The following is a 5,911-nucleotide window of genomic DNA, read 5'->3' on the forward strand; positions in this document are numbered from 1 at the left end:
TAGATCATAAGAAAGTCCATCTGTCAGCCTGAGCTCAGGATGGGAAAGAAATAGCTCCCTTGAAAATTCATATCAGTAGATCTGCCCTCATGAGGAATGGAGGTTCAAATATATACCACCCAGTTAGTTTCAGACATTCTAATGCCTGTGTGTGTGCTCAGTCATTCAGCTGTGTCTGACTCTTGGCGACCCCGTGGACTGTAGCCCTGCAGGCTCCTCTGTCCATGGGATTCTTCAGGTAAGAATACTGAAGCGAGTTGCCCTCCTCCAGGGGATCTTCCCGACCCAGGGATCAAACCTGTGTCTCTTGCACCTCCTGCATTGGCAGGCAGTTTCATTACCACTGCACTAATGCCAATAAATTAATATAAAGTGGGGTCCCGGCTAGTGATGCTTCTGGGGTGTTTGGCAATAGCAAGTGCCAAACTTCTCTGGATAGAAAAGCCCTTTATACAGACCGCATAAAATTCTCATATTCAATGGCTTGCTGAAAGTAAGTTTAAAGTAAAAATTTTTAAAAACCACTGGAAAACAATTTACTATGAGAGAAAGAGTCAATAGATACAATGAAGAGAAAGATTAGGAACCAAAGAACTATAAAGAATGAGAATGACTAAAATGATTAAAGAAATCAAAGAACTAATTGAAAACATAAGACAATCCCAAGATATAGTTATTGAAATTGAAAACTTGATGCAAAAGTTAAAAGCCAGATGAAAAACCACTGGAGCGTTTCTACACACTAACAACAAACAATCTGAAAAGGAAATTAAGAAAACAATTCCATTTACAATAACATCAAAAAAGAATAAAATACTTAGGAATTAACCAAGGAGGCAAAAACCATGTACAATTAAAAGTATAAAACATTGCTTAAAAAATTAAAGAAGACATTTAGAAATGGAAAGATTTCCCATGCTCATGAATTAGAGAACTTAATATTGTTAAAATGACAATGCCATCTAAAGCAGTCTATTAGATTCAAGGCAATCCATGTCAAATCAAAATGATGTTTTTTGCAGAAATAGAAAAATCCATCCTAAAGTTCATACAGGCTCTCAAGGGACCCTTAAGCTAAAACAATCTTGAAAAAGAACAAAATTGGAGAGCTAATGGTTCCTGATTTCAAAACTCACTATAAAGCTCCAGTCATCAAAGCAGTGTGCTGTTGGCATGACCACAGTCATGGTGATAAGTGGAGCAGACTAGAGAACCCAGAAATAAACCCTCACATATGTGGTCAAATGATCAACAAGAATACCAAGACCATTCAATAGGAAAGGACAGGCTTTACAACAAAAGGTACTAGAGAAATTGGATAGTCACGTGCAAAAGAATGACATTGGACCCTTGCCTAATACCATATACAAAAATTAACTCAAAATGCACTAAAGACAATAAACATAAGACCTAAAACTATAAGATTCTTATATGGCACAAGCTTCACAACCCTTGATGTAGCAATGACTTCTCAGACATGACACCAAAGGCACAAGGAAAATAGACAAATAAATAAAAATAGACAAATTGGACTTCATGAACATTTAAAACTTTGTGCATCCATTGATGCATTATCAACAGAGTGAAAAAGCAACCTATGGAATGGGAGGAAATATTTGCAAGTCATATAACTGATATAGGATTAATATCCAAAATATGTAAAGGACTTTTAAAACTCAACAACAGCCACCAAAAAAGTAAAAACCCAGCCCAATTCAAAACTGGGCAAAGGCAGATTTTCTTCACACTTAGATAATGGACTTAGGGCTGCCAGGGAAGGAAAGGGGGGAGAGTGGGATAGATTGGGAATTTAGGATTGACATGTTCACACTGCTGTGTTTTAAAATTAGATGACCAACAAGGACCTCCTGTATAGTACCGGGAATAGTGCTTAATATTCTGTAAATAACCTAAGTGGAAAAAGAGTTTGAAAAAGGATACCGTCATGTATATGTAGAACTGAATCATTTTGCTGCATACCTGAAATTCACTCAACATTATTAATCAACTATATTCCAATAGAAAATAAAACTAAGTAAATAGCAAAACAACAAAATAGAATTTTACTGCTATACTGACCTGATATTGCTGGGTGAGTGAGCTTTCTAAAACCTAGCAGCTTGGACATCCCTGGTGGTCCAGTGGTTAAGAATCCACCTGCCAATGCAGGGGACATGGGTTCAGTCCCCAGTCAGGGAAGATTCCTCATGTCAAGGGGCAACGAAGCCTGTGCCCCACAGCTCCTGAGACCGGGCTCTTCAGCTGGTGCTCCGCAACAAGAGAAGCCACCGAAGTGAGAACCTGCCCAGCACAACCAGAGAAAGCCACAGTGAAGACCCAGTGCCACCGAAAATAACTAAATAAAACAGCAGCTTGAAAACCATAGCTTTGACTAAACAGACCTTTGTTGGTAAAATAATGCCTCTGCTTTTTAATATGCTGTCTAAATGGGTCATAGCTTTTCTTCCAAGGAGCAAGCATCTTTTAATTTCATGGCTGCAGTCACCATCTGCGGTGATTTGTTATGGATGTGAGAGTTGAACTATATAGAAAGCTGAGCACCGAAGAATTGATACTTTTGAACTGTGGTGTTGGAGAAGGCTCTTGAGAGTCCCTTGGACTGCAAGGAGATCCACCCAGTCCATCCTACAGGAAATCAGTCCTGAATATTTGTTAGAAGGGCTGATGCTGAAGCTGAAGTTCCAATCAATCCTTTGGCCACCTGATGCGAAGAGCTGACTCATTTGAAAAGAGCCTGATGCTGGGAAAGATTGAAGGCAGGAGGAGAAGGGGACGACAGAGGACGAGACGGTTGGATGGCATCACCGACTCAACGGACATGAGTTTGAGCAAACTCCAGGAGTTGGTGAAGGACACGGAGGCCTGGCGTGCTGCAGTCCATGGGGTTGGACACAACTGAGTGACTGAACTGAACTAGCAGCTTAAGGCAGTGAATGTTTCTTACTTTGCTCAGTTTCTGAGGGTTGGGAAGCGGGAGTGGCTTTGTTGGGTGACTCTGGATCAAGTCTCTGTTCTCTTACCTCAAGGCTGATGACTCTGGAGAATCAGCTTCCAGATTCCATCTTGTGGTCACCTCTGTTTGTCCCCAGCTGTCTGCCAGAGACCCCGGGGCCTCTCTTACGGGCCACTCACAGCAGGGCAGGGCAGCTGGTGTCCCCCGGAGCGGGGCAGGGAGAGAACGTACAGGACAGAAGCTGCAGCCTCGACTCACCAGATCTCGGGGATGACAGACCTCCACCATCGGTCATGCAGACCAACCTGTGTACAAGGCGGGGGGCCACCAGGGTGCGGGTGCACACAGCAGGGACAGGTCTCTGGGGCCACCTTGGAGGGTGGCAACACCCGGTCTTTTTATTAAGAATCTCGACTGAGGGGGTGCAGTGGGATCAGGGCCTGCCTGGGGGTCTTGATGCCTTTGCTGCTGGTGACAGTGGAAGGACCCCACGGTCTGAGCAGGGACCCAGAGGGCCCGCAAGGAGGAAAGGGCCAACTTTCTACCATAGGCACCATTTTAGAAGCTCCTTGGGAACATTTGGTGGAAATGGCAGTGATAAATTTGGCTGTGTGACTCCTCCAGGCGTGTCTTGCTGTATCACTAAACTCTGTTTAGGAGTTCTGCCGGCATTTCCTCCAGCTGATACGATGTCTAGATGTCATGGGTTTACATGTGTCTTTTTTTAGTCGTTGCCAGTGCATTTTAAACTTATTAATAAGACCACAATTAACTTGGCTTTTTGAACTCAAGAAAAAGTACCACACTAAGTAACCTCAGATCACAGAACATCATCACTCATTCAACCATTTTACCTTTACTTTTTACATTTTACTTTTCCTAAATATTACTTTCACCTTAGATATTAATTCAATATCTAATTCTGGCTCTACGCAGAACCTCGAACTGGCGTAAATAATATTTTCACTTCTACAATGTGAGGGGTAATTTTGGCATATCCCAAAGACTAGATAGATAGATAGATATGAAATCATACTATTAAATAATTTGGACTTGAAATGATCATTCTATTAAAGAATGGAATGGCAAGGTATAATAGCCAAGGATAAAATTCATTTGTTTTTCCTTACTCGGCTATCATATGTATGCAGCTTGTCTGAGGGAAATATTTTAATTACTGAAAACATACTATACAGCATTGATAATGTTCTTCAATCTCACTATTGAAAATGACATCCTTCAAGTTCAAGTGATCCACTGAAGTAGATAAAAGGACCAAAGTTCTGGAAATGTTGGGCTATTTCTATGCCTTTACTCACAAGAAAGGGATTGCTTTTGCATAGCATCTACTAATAGATAAAGACAAGGGACTTGAATTCTAAGTCTTATGTTGATATGCAATCTAAAAATAGTAAGTATCGATTTCTATACACTTCAACATTTTCTGTATCAGGACTTTGCTTTCTTAGTTATAGGCAAGAGCCCAAGTTTTCTGAGATTCCATAGCCAAACCATCAGTGAAGTAGAAGAAGAAAAAAAAAAAAAAAAAAAACTCTTACTGGAAGCCATATGCAAGAGAGAGATAGTGACAGTGTCTGAAAAGAAAGCCATTTCTATTTTTTACATCTTTTTCACTACAGTAAGGGTGTAAATTTTAACTGACATTTCCCAACGAAGAAAATCATCCTGCAGGGGAAAAAAATGGAGGCAATCACATACCAGAAGTATGTGGAAGGCTTCAGCGTTGAGGGAAAAGATCTGCTTGATTTCAAATATTTTCAGCCAAGACAGAGCTTCTGTGCAGCCCCTGGAAGGAGGGAGGTCGCAAGCATTTGCTCTTGGGAGGTGTGGACAAGCACGTGCCCCATCCAGCTCTCAATCTCACTAGAAGCTCAGCAAGAGATCCTTTGAGCTCCATCATGCTGTCTGTAATTCTGCCCTGGAGGTGAACAGCTCTCTAAAATCAGTCTGGGTGCATCTAGCATGTAGCAGAGCTACGTTTTCATCCATTTTTCTGCCATGATAGCATCCTAGGAGACTGTTTATTTGTCTTCCTTACCCTGTAGATCCTAAAGGAAATCAACCCTGAATATTCATTGGAAGGACTGAGGCTGAAGCTGAAGCTCCAATACTTTGGCCATCTAATGCAAAGAGCCGACTCATTGGAAAAAACCCTGATGCTGGGAAAAATTGAGGGCAGGAGGAGAAGGGGACAACAGAGGATGAGATGGTTGGATGGCATCACTGACTCAATGAACACCAGCTTGAGCAAACTCCGGGAGGTAGTAAAGGACAGGGAAGCCTGGCATGCTGAGCCCATGGGGTCCCAAAGGTTCAGACATAACTCAGTCACTGAACAACAACGGCAACAATCCCTGTAGTGATCTGTGACAGTTTGTATGTTCCAAAAATATTTCTGGTCCCACATGGTTTTCTAGAACCTAGCTGCTCCAGCAACAAGAGCTGAAGGCTGTCCCCTGCCCTTGAGACAGGGCTGAAGCTTGTGAATGTGACGGAGAGGGTGCTCTGTGAATTCCAGGGCTAGGTCATAAGAGGCGATTTAACGGCTGCCTGGTTCTCGTCTCTCCATCTCAGGACATTCACCCTGGGAATGTAACTGCCGTTTTGTGAGGAAGCCTAAGCTGCAGAGAGAGAGAACATGTGTGGGAGTCGACACCTACAGCTGCCACCAGGTCACACATCACACACGTGAGTGAGAACGCTTCTGAGAGGCCTCCAGCCCCGCCACTGTCTGACCGACCACTCCTGCATGGAGACCCTAAGTGGGAACACCTGGCTGAGCCAGGTCAACCCCGGGACGGTTGGAATAATGCTTATAAGCCAGGACTCTAAGATAAATATAAGAATATTTATGAAATATTTAATAAAATATTTTTAAAATCTTTATAAATAACAACTTATAAAATTGTTTTGCCA

Source organism: Cervus elaphus, chromosome 11, assembly GCF_910594005.1.
Source record: "Cervus elaphus chromosome 11, mCerEla1.1, whole genome shotgun sequence".
NCBI lineage: Eukaryota > Metazoa > Chordata > Mammalia > Artiodactyla > Cervidae > Cervus > Cervus elaphus.